At 45.8% G+C, this 25,346-nt stretch overlaps 1 protein-coding gene across 1 annotated transcript in view; it reads right to left on the reverse strand.

Annotated features, from left to right (window-relative positions):
- The window catches only part of LOC133353040 (nuclear receptor coactivator 3-like), a 79,883-nt gene that overhangs the window by 46,580 nt on the left and 7,957 nt on the right, over positions 1–25,346 (reverse strand). The window contains 1 exon segment of the mRNA XM_061569127.1: positions 13,614–13,803. The gene's annotated coding sequence lies outside the window, so the exon portion shown is untranslated.

The raw sequence follows: 25,346 nt of genomic DNA on the forward strand, positions 1-25,346 counted from the left end.
ACATGGGGAGGGGGTTGCCGCGCCGGGAGTATAATGCGCGGTGACCCGAGCAGGGGGACTGGGGAGGGAGACCCCCTCCACACCAATAACTATTTAGGGTAGCGCCACGCCGCCGCATGATGAATGCTCGCACTGTAGGCCCCCCCGCCCCCCCGTCCATTTGCGTGGCGGGAGGAAGGCCCAGCCTGGCCGCCCGTCGGATGGCCGGGCCTGCAGTCGTCGTTCGTTTCCTAAGCAGCCTGTTGTCGACGCAAAGGAGCGAGTCAAGTGGACGGGGATCTCTGTACGGCACAAATAAAAGGGGTCAACCGCTCCCCCCACCACACGCCCCCCCCCCCACACACAAAAACCATGTTGAATACAGCAAACCCTGGCGCCTTGCAAGTGGAGAGAGGGGGGTGGGTGGGTGGCTGGATTAACATAGCATCCAAGAGAAGGAAAAAAGACATTCAGATAGCTTGAGCAGATTAGCCATTACTAATCCCTTCCGATGGAGCCAAGTGAGGAGGAGCTACTATTTAACGTGTTGGACGACGTCGTCACTCCGACTACTCGCGGAACTAGATGGTTCGGTTTTTGTACTGTACTGGTGGGGGAAGGGGGGGGGATCATCCCTCGCTTCCCTATGACAGTGTCTAAGCAACCCTTGCCAGTCCTATCAGTAAAACAAGGTAAAGGTGCAGCCCTGCAATTATATGTAGATCACGCCGTTGCTGGCAGAAGGGCCGAGAGGGAGCTCTAAGAGAGGGCCTCTAGAGCTTTTTTGGCCTACTATGAACTAAAAACTAAACTATGTTTTTTTTTACCAGCTAAGGCCTACTGAGCTAGAAAATATTTATTTTTCATAAGCGACCTGGCTACAAAAGATAGCTCAATGAAGTGGCTTATTACGTGGAAATTTTTAGCAGCCAAATATAGTGTTGATTCTTAATGCAAAGGGAAAAACCGGAGGACCCGGAGAAAAATCCACGCCACCACGGGGAGAGAGACATGCAGCCTCCAAATATACGGGCGTCAGTCGGGATCAGACCTACGACCTCCCGTATACCAGGCGAGGTAGTTAACATCTCGCCACCGTGGCACCCTTTCATATTGGCCGGACGTCTTGGAAAGGGGAGGGTAACCACACTTTACCCCCACCACTATCAAAACCCGCGATGAAAGCACAAGGACGTTTGACTTTATCTTTTTCGGTGATACACACGTGCAGATGGTTATATGCTGTAACGTAACAAAAACCTCAACGTGCCATGTTGTTTTAGTTTTTTTCAGCCATCACCGACAAATGTCCTTTTCCAAATGTAAAAAACAAACCTCAAAACATTCAACTTGTGAAATAGATCACTTCGTAAATAACTTGTTATTCCTCGTCGGGCACAACACAGGATACTTATGTTGCAAAAACAAATAAGTGGGTACGTATCCGAAAGTCACATTTAACACCTCCGATTAGCATAGTTGGCTCCATACGGTGCCACAGAAGTTCAATATAAAAACACAAACATGCGATGTGAAAAGTGCGCAGAGAAGCACGGAGAGCGATGCATGCTCGAGACTTACATTGAGCGACAGAGGAACGCACGGAATTGTGAACGGACGCAGGGTTCGTGAATTACGTTGAAACGGTGAAGAAATGTGAGTGGGGAGGACACCTTTCTCGCAGGGACGATGGACGATGGTCAAGAATAATAACGGAGTGGCAGCCAAGGGGATGGATCGCCTCCGAGAGGGCCTTAATCGGGGAGACGGAGCGATCAAATAAGTTGACGTGCAGGCGCTGCGTGGATCGTTACATCACGGGATCGAAGGGGTGACGGCAGCTTGAGGAGGCCTTCATCCAAAGGTGGATTTGGCCACGGTTGAAAAGGTGAATGTTTTCACATGTGCATTTGTATGTAAATCGGCTAAAAAAATGTTTGCCCATTCTTACGCTGAACAGAAAGCTACGGATACTAGATATCAAGTACCGTATGCTGCATGTCTTACGAACTGGGGACTGAGGTATAGGCGGGCATTCTGTAACTCGAAGAGAATTGTTAACCAAGCGACCAGTGTGTGGTGGGGCATGGACACAGAGAAATATGCGGATATGCGAATAGGTTGTGTTTGTGAACAGATACAAAAAATAGAGTTACACTAAGCACAAATACTGCACAGGGCGTGGGCAGTTAATTTCTCAAGGCGGAAATGCGACACGCGGATATGGGTCGTTGTACTGCATTTGATGGATATGTGAAGCCTTAAAATAGTCTTCATAAATTAACCTTATGGCGGGACCCCGGGGTCCCATAAGCCCCCAGCTCTCGCATAAACTGCGTTGCGACGTCATTGTATGTCTGTTGAAGGCGAACGATACAGCAATCTATTCCTCTCGACGAGCTCTACACGATGCGCTAATCAAAGTTTCAACGTTTTGTTTCTTCTGCGCATTCGTCCTCGCTGCGCTTGGACAACACGACAACAGAATGATCCGCGCCAGGTGGGTCGCGGCGTTTGTTTGCGCGGTGGGACGAAGTCGCCAAAAGTAAATAAAGATTTTGACTTCTGTTTATTCGGGACCCCGGGGTCCCGCCATAAGGTTCAAATGCTCGTATACGTTTACGAATTCCACACGTGCAAACTGAGTGGACGTTTCATACATAAAAGCATCATCTAAAAGTCATAGCACCATACAGGGGGGTTCACTACAGTTAGTCGATCGGCAGGTAGTATTTGGAAGGAAAAAGCATGGGTACTCCAACATCTTCCAAGGTGTCTCTGGCCAGCGTGGAAGGGGGTCTTTAGAGCTCCATCTTAGTGGAGGCCCTTCTGCCTGCAGTGGCACGGGCAAGAAAATTCACCCGTCTCCCGGTGCAGGCAATAGAGTGGGGATGTGTGGGTAGAGGACAGGGTCCGGCACCGAGTACCCACCCCAAAAGCCTTCCCTGCGCATGTTGCGTGGCCCTGCAGGAAGATGCTCGTTTAAGAATGAAGAAAAAAAATCTGGGGATGCACCCTCACACCTTGCAGATTCGTAATCTGGGCTGTGCAACTCAAGACGGAAGCTTCCTTCAGGACAAATGACAAAGCGTTTAAAAATCACGGTGAGAAGAACCGGCAAGATCACAGTGTGCAGCCACTCCTGTAGTTCATTAAACGTCACTACAGTAGTGTCAGTGAAGTGCTGCGGACCACAAAGCTCGTTTGTATCATTAACTTGGCTCTACGCTTAAGTGTATTGTACGTGTACAAGCCCGGGTAAGCACACGTACAAGAGCTGCTTGTTTTTTTTCAAGTTCCACGTTTCTTCAGCTTTAAATGCTGTTTATGAAACGTTACTGTGCGATGTCCATTGCAGCACAAGTGACAAGAATTTAAAAGGTGCAGACCTGTGATCGCATGCTCACACACCATTGCTAGCGAAAGGCCCTCCCCCTCCCCTCCCCACTAGAGGGAAATCTACACCCCCCCCCCCCTTTACATAACAAGCGGCCTCCTCTTCCACGCTCGCCAGACATCTTGGAATGGTTGAGGGTACACACACGCTACCCCAGTGCGCGTGACCTGCCGATAAACTAACCGTGGTTTACCTAGTTCAGCTGCTGGAGGGGCGCCACGGTGGCTAGGAGATGTTAACTACCTCGCCTGGTACACAGGAGCTCGTATCGCAAATCCAGCGCACTAACCAGTTACACCTTGGCAGGAGCCCATGCACTAACTACTGACACAAGTTATAAATGAGGTATCTGCACAATGCAGTGTTATAAACCCTGCCTGCAACCCAGGCTGGCTGGCGAAGCCATCCCTTTATCTCTGCGAACACAAACAGCTTGTCATCACAGTCCTTAAGGGCCCAAGTGGTGGGCAGTGTAGAGGGCAGTGCAACAAAATCCATTGTTGTACTATACCTCTACGTTGCCACATCTGTGCTCTCCCGACTAACGTGGTTAAGCATCATAAAATAACCCCCCCCCCCCATGGCATGGCGAGGCCCTCATCCATAAGAGAATGTACAAAACAAGCTGCCAATTCAAATGGGCAAACCGTGCAGCCCTTTGGTCAATCCTCTGTTACACAAGCACAGAGCATCTATGAGTTCATAGGCTGGCAACAGTCTCTTGATACGCATTATCCTCCGCGGAAGCTGTTGCGACTATCCGAACTGACACAAATTACCACTGGTATAGGCTGGTAGTGTTGGCAGACATTCGCATTAGCGATGATTACTGCACAGCTGGTGACGGGGGTTAACATCGTAAGCTACATTACCAAGAACAAAGTGTGTGCTTTCACAGATTAGCGCTCATTTAAAGTACACATAACTCGTATTGCACACTATGACAATCGTACGCATAACCAGCACAATGCAAACAGATGAATGCGCGTGCATTAATTAAGGTCGTCGGTAATCGTACTTCACATCCGACCATCACATATCAAGCCCTGGCCAATTAACCGTCGACAACCCAGTGCAGCATGTGCGTGGTGTAACTGCCATTTTTGATGTATGTTCACAAATCAGACCTTTTCACTCGGCAATGTATTCTTAATCTCACGTGAATGCGCTTACTTAGAAACGTCGGAACACAGGCGAGGCTTTTTTCTTCCCCCCGACCACTGTCGTGCGTTATCAAAATAATTATCGGTCGAGTAATTGATCACTCAAATATTCAAAGAGCCCAGCTTGAGAAAAATCCCTCCGACGTATCTTGTTTTTTATCCGATGTAACGACCTATGACGCGGCGATGCTAAGCGCCGCAATTGAGCATCAGTGCGATGGCGGTACCCTTGTAAAAGGTCGACGACAGTGGTGGGTGCTTTATTCATCAAATCCTTCGCCTCTTTGGCTGTCGAGCCCATTTCGGGTCGGCTCATTCGTGCGCTCCTGACGGGGCATCACGTCACCCAGAGAGAGAGAGAGAGATCCACTAATCCAGCTGTACCGGCTGCTGACAAGCGAACAGAAAAGATGTCATATGCTTAGCTTTGCAAAAAATAAGCCATCACTTTTGGAGTGATATTTGTTGCCATGTTTGATTTGTAACGTTTGATTTTTGACGATATATTTAATAAGCTTAGTTAGGACAGCCTCAATTATCGGCAATGTTAATTAACATATTTATTAATCGTCAATTATCGACAACATATGAAATTATCACATCAACAGGTATTAATTAAACATGTTCACTTATAAAACCATAAGCATGTTGCAGTTCAATGTTGTCAATATCCTACTGACTCTGCCCGATTGAATTGAAGAAATATAAAACACACAGACATTGTATATGCCTGTTCAATTCGGGTTTGATAGTGTGTGCGACTGATTGCTCGGGTCTGGTGGCTACAGGATAAACATGTGCAGCTGAATCTCGCATAGCATTCGCTGCTGCATTTAACTAGTTGGAAATGTTTGGTTTTCGGCAATATATTTCACAAACGTATTAAATATACGCCCTCAATTATGAACATATTAAATACGTTGTTTAATGTTCATGATAATTGAGGCTGCACAATTTTTCTCCCCCCGTGATGTTGTTTACACAACGCACCAAGGACACTTTTACATGGCCCGAGTCAACACAGCGCAGGCCCAGAACCGATTCAGATAATTGCCACTGATGTCATCTATGGCCAGGCTATTGGCTGGGTTCGTAGTGGAATATGCTAACCACTACACTGAACAAATTAATTGGGAGATGTTGCATTGATTGACTGATGTATTGGCAGTGGTGCACAAACACAATTCAACAGAAAGAACACCACCGCCTTTTAAAAGAAGAAAATACAGGCAGTGCCTGTTCTCGCGACCTTCGAAGGGCCAGTGTTGTTAACGAGGGTGTTGGAGCCATTTGTTTACACTACACTGTACAACACGCACTCTTTAACAAAACATTCCGTCATGTATTAGTTACAACTGGTAGCTCCATACACATGACCGTTCGCATTAGGTGACGAGATTGGCAAAAGGCATGCCATAAATCCCGGTGAATTTTCACACTTGCATGAAGACAATTAATCCTCCCGAAAGCATAAACGTGTAACGCAATAGAGCAGCATGTTACATATAGGGCCAGATTTACAATTTTAGTTTTTACGAAAAGACCAAAATGGACCGCCCTTGGCTATTTGCCCCGTTGTTGGTGGTGAAGACAGTGGCACACTTCTGCCAAAAATCGGACGAAGAGGAAGATTCAACAACAACGTGTGAATCGAGTTCATGAAGTTGGCTTGTATGTGTAAACTAACTTTTGATACAATATATACTGCGAAACATTGAACAGATATGACAAGCTAAACTTGTCCAGTACTGGCAATGCCAATTAATCCTACATCCAACTCGGGCAACAGTGACATCAAGATATACAACACCTCACAAAGTAAATGTTACGTTTAATTTGCATAAATGCACATGCCTCTGTCCACCAATAAGTATAAATGGATCCACCACAATCAGTCTATGGGCAGATCGCTTATGGTGTAGGTACTCCCAACTCTTGCAAGATGAACAAGGAGGCCGTGATACCCTGCGGGAGGGATTCTCTGGATCTCTCTGTCGTAGATGCTCTTTCCACAGCAAGTGGTGGGAGTAAGACGTTGTCTGGGCTGCACCTTTGCGTTCAGCTTTTTGGCCAACTCTGGAACGTGGCATCATCAGGATACACCGCACCGTGAATTTGTGTGCACTTTCACAACAAGAACGCGGTTCTAGCGACCTTGCAATGGCTCACCCAAAGGCCACATTCTACCGTAAAAGTGCGTGGGGGCATTCTGTCACACCGTAACAACGCTTCCGAAGCCAAGCTCTATATACGCCGGGCAAGCGAGTGTTTGGGACGGCACACAATGTCCCCCTGCTCCCTCCCATACAGTGCAAAACGGGCTCGCATGCACACGTTGAAGAACGCGGCGGGGAGTTAGCAGTGCGCCGCCATGCGCAGAGCAATTTTTAGGAAGCAAAAACAAAGCCAGCCAGGGCCCAGCGATATCTCCCCGGCACAGTGCACTGGCGGGCTCTACAGTGTTGTTCTGGCCGCGGCCCAGACATGAACTATTAGTAGCTGCGGCTTTCACCGCCTGAAAGCTAGATCGGTAATTCGGTGCCTCAAATGCATTAAGTGCAACACAAACAGGATATTCAATTGTACGAGTGAATTATGATCACTATCTGCTTTAATTTACTCGACTGGAACTTCAGGATCAGTTAAGCAGAGCCAAAAAGAGTCCCCCTACTACTGCAGCGCAAATGAACACGGCCCCTTGCCTGGCCAGCAAATGACCGATAATGGAGTAACGGCTAAAGGTTCAGCTTTGCAATTGCTTGCTCATTCGGAAGGGGCCTCCACGAGAAGGAGCGCTCAACAATCCTTCTCTGGGAGGTATTCTTTGGACGACGCTCAACATGTTGGTAGAGCTGGGAGCACCCACACTTTGCCTCACCACACGCAACCTGACAATCGCCTAGCTGCAGCATGCTTATTTATGGACAGGGGTAGGGGGAGGAGGATTGAAGAAATGTAATAAACTCGAGCACTGTTTCAACTGTCAGGCAGCAAGGAGATAGAGAACTGGTGACCTCTGGAATTTAAATCCCCTGTGCTAACCATTAAACCAAGGCAGCAACACTGGCAAAGAGTACTGCCTTTAAATACACGTGAAATATTTGTTTAACTACACAGCAAGCTCGGTAATATTTAACAGCAAAGTAGGAAGAAGACGAATGACAAATAGGCTATTGTCTTTAAAACTGTGTTGGACAACTTACAGTTTGCAATTATCCTAATCCTGAAATAAGTAATACAGTGTAAGAAAATTCCTTCAAGCACCGGATAAAGCTCAGTTTACAAAGTACGAAATGTTTTTTTTATTCCCTTGCTAACTAGCCATATGACATTAGATGTCGCACACCAGGACAAATCATAATGTATCGTCATCTGTACATTTGGTGCTCATGTTTATGTAAATTGTCAACACAAGGACACGTCAATTGCATTGCGTCACATTTGTTGCAACAAACGGACAACAAAAATCGGGCTAGCAGATGTGGAAATGGGGATGGCGACGTGAAATTATAACGAATCACCGCGGCGCATTTACAAAAGAACCTCGGACAGGGTTGACATGTCGCGAGAATACAAAGGTAGAAAGAGCAGAGAGACGCGTCCGATCTCCTTACCATAGACAGCAGCAGGGATCTTGACTCAGGAATCGCATCAGACCACTTCATGCCAATCTGGGTTAAACATCTGCCCGTGGAGGGCCAGCGCTAAAAAGAAAGTTCCATGAAATCCCTCATGCTGTCACTGTGCACTGAACTCTCCTAGACCCTGCAGCTTCATTAACATAATTGCTTATTCCACAAAATTCAATTTTCCTTTTTTCCCCCCCAAACAAAAAAAAAAGAACCCTGTGGTTGGTTTGCAAATTTCAAGGACGCGTCCTCCTGCTGTTGCCTAATCATACGGTCTCATTAATCAAGACGGTCTTCTGCGCAGCTCCCAGGATATGACAGGTGAGACCGCGGGATAGCGCCATTCGGCAGGACGCACAACGGGCTCGTTCGCTCGCTCGCTCTCCAGAGAGCCAACGAGAAAGAAGGGAGGGGGCGAGAAGGGTCGCTTGAAAACAACTCCGGCCGAAGTTTGATGTACGCTTCGCCAGCCCACAAGCCGAATAAAAAAAACGAAGTAACAGCGTGACGTCAGGAAGGCCCACGCGTCATGGCAAAGGCTCAAACATTAACCTCCTCCGCCTCTCGTCGTATGTTTGTACGCCACTGCTGCCGACGAACACACCGCTCCCCACAAAGCCCTCTCCGCTCGACGCCACTCCCACAAATATGGGAGCGAACCAATGGGCTCACCACCTCCAGTCGGGCGAGCCAATAGGAGCCAAGCGCAATCAATCAGTGTCTGATCTGGCCTCTCGTTGACCTCTCCACTGAACTTTCAACCCCCGGTTTTCTTCCTTCCTGCAACTCCCCAGAGCAATGCTTTGAGAATCGTATTTGTATTGAGCAACCGTTGCCACGACTCACTGTGTGTGTATCACGCTAATCTGCCGTAATATATTCAATTATCTCATCGGGCAAGACAAAACTATTTGAAAACATCACCGTCAATTCGAATTAGAACTGTACACAAAACCCACGGGACCACCGATCTTTCGTTCCAGTAACAAACATGGCAACGGCTCACGAGTGAACCTTCAATACCATTCATCAGAAATGTTACAAGTAAACATAGCCGAGAATGGACCGTGCAAGTCACAGAAATCACTCCTCAAGAAAAATTAGGAACACTAAATAGTCCCCTTATCAATGCTCATTGCAGCGGTTGTTGACAACATACAAGTACACAATCTTGTTTTTGTTTTTTTAAAGATAAATAGACTTAAAAGAGGTCAGGGCCCTGCAATTTATTGCTCACTCCAATGCTGGCCAAAGTGCCTCCAAGCAAGCCCATCGCATGAGACCTATCGATAGGTGGGCAGAGACGGAGGTGGATTTGGTGGAAACCTGCCCATGATTTCAACTGCCGCACCGGGAGACCAAATCACGCCAGTGACCTCTGGATTGCAAGTCGAGCGTGCTAACCATTACACAACGGCAGGAGAGAAAAAAAAGATTTAAACGACAGTTAATTGGTGTGCAGCGCTTGCATCACACGTGGTGGGATTAAGCCACACACACTGTACAGCAAGACCTGGGGACTTTTAAAACAATCATAATAACCAGGCAGCACGGGCCAGGCTTTAAAAACGCAACGTCGATGCCTTGCTTGACTCAAAACAAGGGAAGGAAAAAATAAACCTTCGCCCCAAACAGCGGCACAACAAAATAAGTTGCCCACATGTCAGCCCTGCACAAGCCACGGTCGTCTTGATGAGAATGGCCTGGTGCAGCGTTTGGCGAGCATGCGGCTAAATTAAGAGGTTCTCTATTCCACAGTTTGCTGGGTCCCGTGGGACACCGTCTGATACTGTACCCCCCCCCCCCCCCCCCCAGTGCCTGGGCTGCAATCTTCCCAATGCCCCCCCCCCCAAGCCAGCAAGCGTAGCGACACAACAGGAGCTTCGGCCAACGTCACCTCGTTGGGCTCTACCAACAACAACAACAAAGATGTGCGTCAGACTGTAATTGAACAGAGATGGGTAAAAAAAAATGCACATCGCGCTACTCCGGTAAAGTGGCAGGGAGGCAAGAGGTGGTCTGTTTTATCGGTAACAAATTGCGTTTGGAACGGTCTCCCGTACACACCCACGCAATTGAAGACATGAGTCCATTGGATCCTCTTTAAAATAAATCCATCCCTTAACCATCCCCCCCCCCCCCCCTTAAGAAGGGAGGTAAGAATTTAAACGAGCCTGGCGGAATCGCAGATCGTCCGTTAACCACGGTGCGAGATGTAGGCAGACAGGGGCTGTCAGACCGGCTTCGTGGATACGTGCTAAAGAGGGCGAGCATTTTGTTGCAGCCTTAAAAATGAAAGAACAGTAATCAGTTCCAAATCCCCAAAGAGGCATGCGCAATCTGTGTCATTTCATGCTGCTGTGACAGAAGGGGGAGGGGGGTTGAGATGCAAAACAAGGCTGCATTGCAGTGCGAGCATCTATTATGGTGTTTTATTAATACGGACGTCGATCGGTGTATCTCCGTTGAATTGCTGACATTTACGGAATGGCAGGAGCATGTCTCCATTTTAACCGAGAACTATAACAGTTTATCACCCTCGGGACTCCAAACATGTGAAGTGCGGCAGCCGACCTTAAATTAGCATTAATAAAACATTCATTAAGCATGCGACTGCTTATACAGTGCAGAGTATTATTTCTCTTTACGCGGGACGTTTTAATTTACATAATCAAAACATTGGCGCAACAACTGTTTTTACGAGACGTGTTTATATGCACTGTAGCTATTTTTTCATATACTGTCGTCTACGTTTGTAAGTGACCGGGCAACTGCATTCGCTGCGGTAGTTTCAGCATCATCATCCATACATTTCGGGTTAAACTCAAGCAATCACCATCTCTCACGGTCTTACAATTTGGCAAGCCAACAAGTACCTGCACACAGGGCCGATTTCACTGCTCCATCTCCCCACTGGATGGGATCTGTTGGCTGACACTTTGCCATGAGACTCGACCATCGGCTACCATGGTCCTGCCCAGGCCAACTTATTTTATTAACCAAAATTATTTGGCGATGCTGCTTCTGGATTTGCAGTGGTGCACATGCACAAACAACAAATACACTCGACACATTCATCATTAACACTGCAGGTAGCATGTACCCATTAATTGCATTCTTTTATAGGCACATTGGCATGTTGCTTTACATTATTAAATGCACTAATATTAAGCTTAAAGAGGCAGATGAGAGCAGGTTGGAGTACTTCTAAAAACATTAGTTTACAGTCCTGTACATGTGGCATTTAAAATAAAAAGTAACAGGCCTGGTTCTGGGCAATGGCCCTTCTTCACACAGCAAATGGGGTACCCACAGTGGCATGATGTCAATACCTTCGCCTGGTATACAGGCTGTGGGTTCGACCCCAACCCGGACGCCTGTATATTTGGAGTTTGCATGTTCTCCCCGTGATTGCGTGGATTTTTCTCGAGGTCCTTCGGGTTTTCCCTACACATTTAGAAACTTGCGTTTAGATTATTTGGCTGCTATAAATTTCCACTTGATAAGCCGCCACTTCGTTGAGCTATCATTTATGGCACAGGTCACTTCTGAAAAACAGAGCTACATAGCTAAAGTGAGCCTTAAAATGTAGTTTAATTTACATAGAGAGGCCTGAGAGGTCCAGTGATTCCCTACACTCGACCTATCAGGCCTCGCCATATGATGTGTAGAAGGAACATTGCACAAAAGTCATCAATTATCTACTTTTTCTTTATAAGGCCGCAGTGTTATTGATGAATGTGTTGAATTTGTTATTATACTTTAGCACAGATGTAATTCAAAGTGTGCATCTTTACACAATTAATTGTGCACTTTTTAGTTTTTGTTCAATCTACTTTGTTACTGTTCATGTTGACAGCATCGCATATAGTGCAGTTACTTGTAGTCTCAAGATATCATTTTTATTGGGTGCAATTGTGAACAACAGCCACATCAGACATTAGTAAATCTAATAGACATAATCATTGGTTCACTGCAGCTCAAAGACTCGGTCCCTAAAATGCACGTGTGGTGGAGTTAGGAGATATCCACGTACTCAGCATTTGAAGGCCCGAAGACCAGAATCAGTGATTCCGCCGACAATGTGTTCAGGGAGGAGGCAGTTCCATATCTGGACAGCGGAGTGTAATCCCAATCGAGTAGATCACCGGTTCTTTATCAGTGTGGAACATGTATACACACACAAATCTCAATCCTGTAGAGCCGATTCACATTAGAAAAGGGTGCCGATTCAGATCTGTATGTGTGTACGCATGTTCCAAGTGATGCAGACAGCGTTAATTGCTCAGCGTGTCACGTGGGACGAGTTTAACTATCATCGGGTGCATGCAACGATTTAAAGAGTAGCTCAATGGAAGTCAATTGGTAAACGCGGAACGATGCACCGTGGCGGTGGGTAGCGTGGACTGGAGTTTGGGAAACCTCGACCTGCACGAAATAACCCCAGGACAAAACATCAAGCTTCGGTTATCTGGGGACACCAATAAGGCCATTGATAATATATATAGTATTTTCACTCTTGATTTGAAGCTTTCGTGACTGCAGGAGTCCATACTACGTGACTTTACCGAAAGTATTTTTTTACTTTTAACGTCTTCCAACTAAGGGTGATGGAGTTTACGCATTATATCCTTCCATCCACCGATGGTTCTTCTATGTATGGACACCCGTGTACGTTTACAAAGGGCTCCACGTAAATAGTAAGTCAGTGGCATAGCGTGGCTGGTATGGGTCCTGGTGCAAGGCATGAAAAAGGGATCCCCCCCCTGTACACCTCCGCCGCCCCCTCCCTCCCTCTGCATAACCTGGTGCCTGGACTAACCCATGAACCATGGTGCAGCTGCACTGCCTGCACACCCGATAGCTCCACCATCTTAGCAGGCCAGAACTGTTTTTATATGCATTACGCATGGTTATATACATATGGGAGCAAACATAATTGGGCTTAAGTTGTAATTAGTTTTTCCATTGCACATTATTGTTATTAATAATCCTTAAACGCTGGTGAATAAAAACATTCTTCTTGGCTCATTCAATTCCCCTTCCCACTGCAAACGGGGGGGGGGGGGGGTAATTAGGAAGTTTGAACAGAAACTATCACAGAATACAACTACTGAGTGCACACATACACCCCCGGACATGTGTACAGTTACACGAAACTCTCACCGTACAGTGAGCAAAGTAGAGCTCATCTTTAAAAAGTAACAGTAAAACACAAATTAATTTCACATTCTGCATTGGCAGAGAAAAACACACAAGGACAGCCATTCTTCACAGCGGCTTGTCTGAAGGTCATATCACCACACAGCCAAGTTTTTTAGAAATGTTGCAACAAACACAAGTCACGCAATCGGCAAAAAAAAAAACGCGCGTGCCTCCATGAACAATACCATCGTTCGTACACTTTTCAAAAACGCCAGAATAAAACGATGAAAATAACCATACCTTCTCTGGCTGCAAAGCGGTGAGCAGTTCATTTGAGCCGTGGGCCAGATGCAGTCTTCACGTGCATTTGGTGAATCGCGTCGAAGGGAAAAAAATATATAAATATATTCTTGGCCGGATGAGGTAGCGCTCTCAGAGAGTATTCTCTAAGCTTCTGTGACAGCAGCGACACCCAGGGCACTTGCAAAGCCTGGAAAGCAGGGAGCAGAAGAACACACTCGCCATTTGTCGCAGCTTAGCCTGCCAATCTGAAATGGCTGACAATTAGGCAAATTGTTGGAGAACTAATTCGCGAGTAGTACCCATCACACCATCGCTAGCCCTCCAACCCCCTTGCAGCACCCCCAAGATAGATACGATGATCTCTTCATTAACTCCGACCCCAGAAAGAAAAAAAAACACTCAGCAGACTAACAACACATTACACATTTAATATGCACACGTGTGTTAAATATTTTGACGTCGTGCCGGTCTTGTGTTAAACGGTGTGGCAAGTGTATTTTATATAAATGCAAAAGACACATGCACTGAATACGTACAAGCATTATGCGCTACTGTGCACAGCATGGTAATGGAGTTTAATCGTTTCAGTCTATGCACTAAGTACACACTGCACAGATGCAGCACACGCGTATACTACAGTGGACACACCGTGCAGCACCGTATACACGCTGCACCACACCTCGTAAACGTGAATTTATGTGCAAGTGCAGTGCACAGTCGCGCGCACATCGTGTGCCAGAGTGCGCGCTGCGTGCACTATTGAGCCATTTTGATCGTATGCGCCTGTACAGTACCAAAATGTTAATTCGGATTTTAAAATTCTAATTCAATCATACAAACACCCCGCAAGGGGCCACTGTGCGACAGGCTGATGGATGGCAAAGCAATGCTCCATCCGTTTATACAGTGTCATTAGATAGAGCCAATGGGAGTCACCGATATTCCAAGCAAATGCTGCCACGCTCGTACAATTTTTTTTTATTCCCCCAGCCACAAACATGTAACCGAGCCTCGGATGAAGCATTTCCCCTCGGTATTAACAAAACCGTAATCTATGAAAACGCCAGCCCCCTTGCAACACAACGAATGATACATATATGTATTTTACAGTAGTGAAGGGTCAAGGAATGACGCATTCTTTTAAATCTGCGCAGTGACGAGAGGTTAACAACCACCACCACCACAAGCCATTCTTCATTGCTTATAATAGACACCTTCCACACACCGTTGTATCCCTATGAACTAAATCTCGGCTGCGTGGCTCTTCTTGGCAAACATCGGACACCAGGGTCTGCACCGCGGGGTTACAAATTAACAGGTCGTGATATTTGCTGGTGTTGTTTGCATCGTCGAGGAAAGGATGTGCGCGCACGACCATTTGGAGAGCTCCAAGTCAACCTCTCGCGTGTTCCGCCGCCGACTGGCGAAGCTGTGCACGCGATTGCACAACGCAGCGCACGCGGCACCATGCGAACCGTCCCGTTCACATTCAGGGCACGGCAATTGTTTTCTCGTCAGATAAGGACCTCATTCCGGTCGTCGCGTGTACAAGAAATTAGAGGCACACTTTGCTGTTTTTGACCCGCTGCGATATCCTGATAGAATTTTGTTCACCACGCTTGCATCGCACAGGTCCAAAGGCCCAAAGTGCCAAGCGGCCAGCGGCAAGCAGCACTGTTGAGAGTGCAGTTGGTTTCGAGTTACTCTCATAAGTTTTTTTGAACAGAGGGAAAATTCCAAAATGCAGCAGTGCGAGGAAGGAAGCGTACAGAGAAGTGTCTTCTCATGCCAAACTCGCATACTCGCCAACCACACCAATCTAAAGCGGTAGGCTGCTACATTTCTAAATCGTTTGAATGGAGACTGATTTTCAAAGCTAATCGTACCACTTTCTCAAGTAATTCTAAAGAAGAAAAAAATCAATGTTTCGACTCAATCGTTTCTTTGACAATTTGCATGCGGTACAAGGGGTTCCAAAATCGTCAGCCTACAGCCACCGAGGTGATGGCAGTGATGAAATCGGCGAGTGTGCAAGCGCTCGGTAGATTATAATGATCACATCGCAAGGTCGTGAGAGGGCTGGCGATGGCTTTGGAAGGCCTTCATCCAGCAGCGGATTGATCATGGGGGATGATGATTGCGATTATGATGATAGCGACGACGGTTCTACAGGTTCAAGTCAATGGTGTAGACCCAGCAAACTCTAGAGTAACCGTTCCACAGTGGCAAACCCTCAAGACGGCGGGGGTGCCACGTCAAGTGGCATGGAAGAGCAAGTCACGGCATGTGTACAGTGAGGTGCCCGTGCATTCCCACATCCACGGCCTGCGAAGGGACGCTGCGGGGAGGCGTGTTAAAGAAAACCTGTTCCGTTTCGGGAAATACGCCGGTTCGTTTATAGCACCCTTTTAAACAAAACAACAGTGCGTTGTGTAGAACAATTCATCACGCATGTACATTTGCATACAGCACAACATGGCATGTCCGAATCACCGCGAGCTGCCGAGGTACAGGCCAGTATGTGCAAAGGTCAGATGTGTGAACCGTCCACAGAAAATGGCAATTACACCGCGCGCAAAAATACTGCGGCTGCGTGCGGGCGGGTAATAGGATAAAGTGGATTTCCGACGCTGTACTGTACACGGTCTTGTATATCCAAATCAGATGGAGTGGAGGTGCAGTGGTTAGCACACTGCGGTATGAGATGAGCAAAGCGACCCGAGTTTGCTTCGTGGGCATGGCTAACATCAGTGGCGAGTGATACCTGAACTGGATCGGAGATCCCCCCCTCACTTCTTTACCAACATAACACTGACCGGCATGGTAGTCAAGTGAAACAACCCTCAAGACTGATACCGGGACAAGAAGCCTTCTTTCAGCAGTGGGCTAGCAATTCAATGCATGTATCGTGAACAAAGGAATCGACTTCGAATTAAAACTAGAAACTAATTTTATTATTACCAGGTAAGGCCCACTTGAGCTATACAGTTTTTTGTCAGAAGTGACCTGACTACAAATGATCGCCCAATTAAGTGGGCTTAACATGTGGACATTTACTGAAGGCAAATACTCGAAATGCATGTTGATTATAAATGTGGAAGGAAAAACCGGAGGAACCGAAAAAACATCCATGCAAACACGGGAAGAACGTGCAAATGCCAAATATACAGGCGTCAAGAGTTATGATCAAACCCATGTCCTTCTGTATACCAGGCAAGGTAGTTAACATTTCGTCTCCGCGACTTTGACAAATCATTGTATCGTTGCAAGCCAACTGCATACAGCATTACTGTGGTACAGAATAGTTCAGAACAATTACATAACATACAAACAGAACTCATCTAATGTGCAGCCCCCTTGACCCATTGGGCTCCTATTATCCAATGCAGCTGTAGGGTCTACAGAAACTCCTATTATCTGCGGTGGATAACTCCGCAAAATAATAGGATGCAAGATATTGGGCCCCCCATATCACGTGAACTGCCATATTCCATTAAACGGTTACAGATATAACAAAACAACTTAGATAAGGCAGTGGCGCAACAATATTTTTTAAATGGCACCAAGTCGCCATTTCATCGAAAGAAAATGGACGAAGAAACCCCCCTCTTTCATTTTGTGCAAGCTTTATGACAATGCTTGCACAAATATGGAATGCCGCTGTTTTCCTCTTGGTGCGGTGGAGAGCGGAAAGGCACAGCTTGTTTTAGCGGTAACTTTGTGAAAGAGATATTTGTGGACAACTTTTTTTTGATCGCACTACAGTAAGTGCAACACTGAGCTGCATAAGTACAACAGATAATGTTTTACTCAAGCAAACATCTAAAAACATAAAAGCAACGCGCCCCGTGACGCTTCGTTACACGTTACGGGCACAGTTCGAATGCAGGTATTATGTATTACGAGGAGATTTAACACAGGACACTTTAGAAGTGGACCGTGACTGCCGTCGTGAACATCACAATCCAGAGGTCGCCGATGCATTCTCCTGGCGCGACAGTTGAGACAATGAGGAAGTTTATTAAATCCCCTGCCGCCGCCTCCTCTTCCTGTCCACCTAACAGTAAAAAAGCGTTCACCGCTGTTAGTCCATTAGTAGGTCGTGTATTGCGAGGTAAAGTGTGGGTAGAATCCAATCTCTTAAAAGAAATGAGGCCAGCATGAAAGAGGAAGGGTAGGCCAAATACCCTCCAAAGGGGCTCTCTGGCGCTCCTTCTCGTGGTGGGCCTTCCACCAGCAGCGGCATGAGAAAGGAATTGCAGGGCTGCGCCTTTCACCGACTGTTGAATTTGCCATTTTGAGTAATTTTTGATATATTTTTATTAAACGGTAGTTGAACCTTATGGTGGGGGACCCCGGGGGTCCCGAATAAACGTAAGTTAAAAAAAATATTTATTTTCGGCGACTCCGTCCCACCGCGCACACAACCGCCGCGACCCACCTGGCGCGGATCGTTCTGTTGTCGTGTCGTGTCCAAGCGCAGCGGCGAGGACAAATGCGCAGAAGAAACAAAACTTTGAAACTTTGATTAGTGCATCATGTAGAGCTTGTCGAGAGGAATAGATTGCCGTATCGTTCGCCTTCAACAAACATACAATGACATCGCAACGCAGTTTATGCGAGAGCCGGGGGCTTATGGGATCGGACATAAGGTTCAGTTGTCATTGTCAATGTTACGGAACAAAAAAATATATAATGAAATACAATAATACATATAACCGGTACATTCAATAAAACAGGTAATACACACCTGTGCACACCTACACCACATAACACTAAACTATCACTTGTCTGAAGATATTATCTACAATTTTGAGAAGTCTCACATGAGTGTACGGCAGCAATACACTTAAAAGTCTGTTTACATGGTCACGCACGACACTCTACCCGATTAAAAACACTCAGCGCTGCGCTGGCAATCTGGCACGCCTCCAGAGCCTGCCACACCAAAACAGGTTGCTTCATTCTGGGTATCAACAAAACCCCCCCAAGCCTCCAGAAGTGTGGCTCGCTGCTCATAGATGAACTATTCGGAGGCATCAATGTTGCAGAAGTGTAACGGAACGTCAGCCGATTTGCAAAGCCAGGAAATGTCCGATTTTCGCCAAAGTCGTCAAGGTGCTTTCAGGAAAGCTGTTCCCCCCCCGCCCTCTCAGTGTCCCAATGCCTTTTGTGAAAATCAGGAGTTTGTCCTGGTTTGAAAACTCTTCCGGCCTCATGCTCGGCTGACAATAAGGGTGGGCAAGGTTGCTAGATTAGTGAGCGGGGCCGAAGTCTGAACAAGAAAAAAATCTGACAATAGTTTTTTTACCCTTCTATCTGGCAACTAAACTGACACCTTTTTTTACAAGGAGTCATGTTTGCATAGAACACAATACCTGCAGTCAGAATGCAAACAAAAAACATAACTATGATAATGATATGCACTGTCCTTGAAGTTGATTGGTCCACACCCGAGACAGCTTTCCTTAGAGCCTAGTCTCACATGGGTTGGACCAGATAACGCCAAAAGGCACACAACTCAAAGACAATGCACCATCAGAGTATGAGAGCTCGGGGCCAGCATCTACACTATGGAAACCTCATTTGCCAGTAAAAATATGATAATTGGTTTTTTACCCTTCTATCTGGCAACAAAACTGACACCTTTTTTACAAGGAGTCATGTTTGCATAGAACACAATACCTGCAGTCATAATGCAAACAAAAAACATAACTATGATAATGATATGCACTGTCCTTGAAGTTGATTGGTCCACACCCGAGACAGCTTTCCTTAGAGCCTAGTCTCACATGGGTTGGACCAGATAACGCCAAAAGGCACACAACTCAAAGACAATGCACCATCAGAGTATGAGAGCTCGGGGCCAGCATCTACACTATGGAAACCTCATTTGCCAGTAAAAATATGATAATTGGTTTTTTACCCTTCTATCTGGCAACAAAACTGACACCTTTTTACAAGGAGTCATGTTTGCATAGACTGCAATACCAGCAGTCATAATACAAACAAAAGAACATAACTCTGATAAAGTGCACTGTCCTTGAAGTTGATTGGTCCACACCCGAGACAGCTTACCTTAGAGCCTAGTCTCACATGGTGTTGGACCAGATGACGCCAAAAGGCGCACAACTCAAAGACAATGCACCATCAGAGTATGAGAGCTCGGGGTAAGCATTTACACCACAATGAACGAAAAAATATTCAAGGGCACTCGATGTGGGCGGAGCCTTTGTGACCAGATGGGCGTGGTCATGTAAAAGTAGGCGGGGCTAGCAGAGGAAAGGGCTGGCCAGCTTCTCTTCGGGGTTCTGGTTGAGACTCCCAGATAATTAGCAAAATATCACTGCGATTTTTATCAGAAAATAATCCAAATGAATAATTGATGTAAACAAATGATCAGTTAACACTTTGTGTCAATGGTGATTTTTTAGATTTACGTGGGATGTTACACAAAATGTATAAAGTGACAATGTGTTATATTATTTACGCGCTCTAACTCAAAAACCCTTATTATGGATATTGGTCGCGAAAGCCTACGTGTTAAACGGAGATTTCACTGTCCATAAGATATGGTAGAACATTATTTTAGACTGGAAATCAAAACGGTTTGACCATTCCAATATGAGATTATGTGAATGCTCCATCTCGATCTGGAGATCATTCAGTTGTAGAACAGCAGAATGATGAAAAATAATGTACAATGTTACATCTGTATTTTCAGCACAAGTCTAATATCCTGTTCTAGAAAATATGATACAGCACACCAAGGGAAAAACGTTACAGCAGGATACTAAAAAATTAAGAACGGCATTAAGTTTGTGTTTGCGCGTAATTTTAATATCCTGTTCTGAAAAATATGACACGTCACTATGAAAATAAACAATTCGCCGCTTACAAGTTTCATAACACAATGGCGTTCGTGCCAAAAACATAAAGCACTATTATTGCAACGTGAAAGCACAAGTACCTTCCCGATTCTATCTATTAACGCGCACTTATCACAATCCCTGCAGCGATTCATCAAAAATAATTGCACTAAAGCACAGAATGTATCAGTTCTGCAGTTGCTTTCACGTACGCCGATGGGATAATCACCGACTTCGCGTAGCAAACAGTCGTTTTCACTATTGCGCAAAACTACACACATCAACATTTTTTCTTTGTAAACAGACTACAGTCTTGCACGACAGTACAGTATCTACATTTATATTTTGGTATGCGTAGTTGCTGAGACTATCACCCGGAACGCACCCAATCTCATCAAATCTCGAAAGCCCAAGGAGTTTGGATTGTACTTGGAACGGGTGGACCACCATGCACAATGGGTTGCTGGAGCTTGCAGGGCTATGTAACGTAGCGGACAACAGAGGGCAGAACAGCAAAATCAATTGTCACACACCATACTTTCGATGCGCCCTGCCTTCGCCACTGACGAGCATGCGCTGAAGTATGGTCAAATAACCCCTACGACCCCCCCAAAGCATGAGGTCCTCATCCAGCAGTGGGTTGACAAAAAGTGCTGTACATATACGTATGCAGGGTACTTAGAGCAAAGCCCCATGGCACCATCCTGCAATGTTTGTTACAAATTACAGTACTTAATAAGGCTATGCGCAATCTAAATATGCAATTACCATTTCAGAGTGCTTCAAGAAATCGCATTGTTTTACCAAATAATACGTACAGTATGTAAGCAATGGATAACGTGCGAGAGAAACTGCTGTGACTACAGCTTAGCCACCACAATTAATTACGGAAAACAGTCTTCAAAAACATGGGAGTCTGTTTACACATATCAAGTGCAAAAGGTTGAACAATGCAAAGTTAATGAAAGAGTACCCTTGTTTAAATAAACCAACAATCAACAACACTGTTCTGCGGCTCCGTAAAGTCCACGTAACGGAGACATGGATTGGATTTCAACGCAGCGTGGTGAATAATACAGTGGTGTTTTGGTAGCGATGTCGAGAGGGACATCCAAGCGGACGGGCATGTCAACCCTTCAGGATCCTGACCGTCAAAACTACACTGCACAAACAACATCGGAAGCAGGAAGACGACACCTCACACATGTAAAGAACACTAATGGGGGATAAAGTTGAAGACCCCCCACCCCCAACCCCTTGCCATACGTTCTGGAATAAATAACTTAGCGGATGATGCCAGCGGTGGAATGGTAAACAGTTTGCCTGTTCCACTCGATCTCCCGTTGCGGCAGTTGATTTTTGTAAAAATGCGGACTTTCTTAAATTACTCTGGCCTCTCTCTCTCTGCAAAGTCGCATGCGGTGGGGTAAAGTGTGGGTATTCTCACCCCCTTCCAACACCACGTCTGGCCAGTAGAAAAGAAGCCAAATACCCTCTAAAAGGGCTATCCAGAGCTCCCTCTCGGGGTTGACCCTTTGCCAATAGTTGCATAAGCAAGCAATTGCAGGGCTGAACCTTTACCTTATGAAAAAAACTTGTGCTTATTTTTGGAAACCACTATAAATGTTTATCACCGCACACACAAAGCAGTGTTCAACACAAAAAACGCTGACTTTGTTACAAGCGCTTGCTTCTCCACACACACCCACTCTACCTCGCGCAGAATTTACACTCTGCAACGCTGCAGCAGCACCACGTTCAGCATCTACTCCACACTGGCACAGCAGATGCATAAAAATGTTTTAAATACATTTCAAACGGGGACAACGTTCCTACTTTCACAAACGCTTGGAGGACACTGGGACAGCCGTTCTGAAACCAGGAAGAACGCAGCCAAACCGGGACGTTTCAAAGTTTTACAATTTACTCTATTCAATTGTCACATACACCCCCCGCCCCCCTGAACTCAAGACTGCCCTGCTTTGCTTATTTACAGGATCTTTCTAACACTGCCAAGATTCCCCTTCAGAAGGTTTGTACACCAATCATATGTATGCCGGGCAAAGTACTCCACCGCTCCGTTGAGCGGTTGAGCACATTCTGTAATATTACCGAATGCCACAGTCATTTCACCCATTATCATAATTTACAGCACATTGTCAACCTACCATTGGATGAAAGTCTCCCGCCCCCATGCCATATTGGACACGTATTTATGTTGAACTTCTTTCGCACCGTACGTAGCCAACTGTGCTAATCGGAGGTGCGGGGGAAGGACAAGACACTAAACACAAAAAGTGGTTCTAAAGAAATGAGTTTTCAATCTAGATTTAAAAGTGCATAGCTCCAGTGGCTTCCTAATATCGGAAGGAAGAGCATTCCAGACAGCCGCAGAAGCACATCTGAAAGTGCGCGATGCAGTGACCGTCTTTGATGGTATCGTAGGCCTTGACCGGGTCAATAAAGCAGATGTAGGTTATTTCGGAATTCCCTACACCTATGCGTCTAGCATATGGACAGAATATGCCAAATGTGACGGACCACTCTGCTCTAAAACCATATTGGGGCCCTGCAAGCCCCTCCTCAGCGTGCCTGGCAAGGCAATATTGAATAATCCTTGCCAGGACCTTTCCCGGCACAGTGAGGAGGGAGATGCCCCAGGACATGGGGGTTGTTTGACCATACTTCACTATGCTGGCCAGTGTGGATTTGGGAATGGGGTGACCCAAAAATTGAGCATTTATAACTCACCACTGAAGTTAGCTATGGGTGGGAACCAAACTCAGGTCTCTGTGTTCATAGCACACTGCAGCACTAGCCAATGCACCAGGAATTGGGTTTAGAAATGAACAAAAATGTCATCAGTATGACGCTGCCTTTGGATAACCTTGAAACGTGTTTTTTTACCAACTGAAACTCACATGACAGCAATAATGTCTTATTTTAAAAGTCTTATTTTAAAAGTCGAGAAATTATAAATGAAATGTTAAAAGCTTTTAGACAAAACTGCAACTATTGAATACGAAAGGTGACCTTGACAACCTAGGATCGAGGTGGCACTCCCGACGTTGCAATCCTTTAACTGCCCACTTTGAGATCTGGCAGGGAATATACAATTATTATGCTGCAATAAGGACACCTGAAAAAGGACACTACAGATAGCCAAACTCACAAGCTGCAATGGAGTGCAGCCCCATAACTTATTTAATATTCACAGAGACTGCCAAAATGGAGAGAAGATCCACCCAAAAAGTTGTCGTTTTATTTTCAAAAGTTTAATCATTTGCCTTCCAAACCTTATTAAATAACTTCAGAAACTAGACACACACAGCCATATATGTAACCATGTGTGACAACAACTGCTTAGCGCTCACTGCTGAAAACATTGAACCAAGGTGTAATCCATTTAACAATTTCTTCATACATTTTAGATGTGAAATATGTCCATTGCCATCAGCTCCAGTTACTGCTGCGAACATCTGACAGCGTTCGTCTCTGTTACAAGCTCCGGCCATATCCTATCAAAGCAAAGGCCACCTTGTCACGTCACACAGAGGACCATATGTTTGGCTGCCATTCAAGTGGTGATGCTACCGCACACACATTCAGACGCTATTTAGGTTCCAATTAGCAAGTTACGCCCCTCAGGTAACTAGGTCAGACGAGCCGCAGTCAAGGGCCTCGTGTCCCGTGTGAATGCAATTAAACGCCGCCGTGGAGATAGCAGCAGCCAGAGCAGGACGATTTGCGCGTATGCCCCCCTCGCTCTGGTGTCGATCATCGAGCAGCCGAGACAGTAATGAGGTCAGCTCAAGATTAATCTTAACTAAGTACATTCTAACGCTCATGCAAATTGTTGGCATCCCCTTTTCATCTCTCCGAAAGTAAATTAAACAGCAAGAGTATAGTGCAGTGCTAGGTGTATTTATTGGTACTATTACACTGCAGGTATTGCGAGAGTTGGCAGCGGTTCAGGGAGGCCTTTATCCAGCAGTGGACTGACCAAGGCAGACGAATGAGAGAGGACACAGTTTCTATGATCACTGTTTCATTGCTTTCATGGCTTTATTTTGGTGATTTTCGAAAAGTTTTTCGGTTTGGCCATGTTTGTTTGTTGTAGTACAGAGTTAGACTGATGGCCTTAATCTAAGTTGTATTGTGGTTGTTGCTGTTTGACTTGCATGTCACTGGGATTTTTGCACACAGTGTTGGTGTACGGTGCTTTTTCTGCAATATTTTGCTATCTTTTCTTGAATTTTCTGTTTGCACATAGTCACTTTAAGATGTTTTCTTGTTCATGTTTTTGTTTTTTGTTTGTTGCGGTTGCACCCGATTCAAGAGCCGAATGGCTCACAGGGCTATACCTAATAAATGAACTTGAACAGTACAGTAAACCCAAATATGTGTGTATTTTTAAACACTGTATTACACATTTTTGTTTTGAAAATATTTGTAGAATCAGATCTAAGGTGGACATACTTTGAAAGAAAACTACCGTATCCTCCGGATTATAAGATTCTCCAGAAAAAAAATTCACCCCCACCTTGTGCAAGGTGTCAATAAAGTTATGCAAATCTGGAACACACACACACCTACTGGATATGATGCAGCCACTGAAATTGGAGGGTACGGTAATACACAGCACTTGTCATATGCTTACATCGATATACTGCGATTTTAACGCAGCCATTGGTGTACACGGCCTGGAGATGGCGGCCCACCGATTGGTGGAGTAACGGAGAGTAACGGATGACTCTCCTTTTCCACATGTTCTTCCTCAGATTGGAAGCTGTATAAACGGAGCCTGTGCAAGTTATGACAGAGTATGTTGGTTGGGGGGGGGGGGGCAGGAGTGGGGGCG

Source organism: Lethenteron reissneri, chromosome 42, assembly GCF_015708825.2.
Source record: "Lethenteron reissneri isolate LAM-NWPU_2019-01 chromosome 42, ASM1570882v1, whole genome shotgun sequence".
NCBI classification, from domain to species: Eukaryota; Metazoa; Chordata; class Hyperoartia; order Petromyzontiformes; family Petromyzontidae; genus Lethenteron; species Lethenteron reissneri.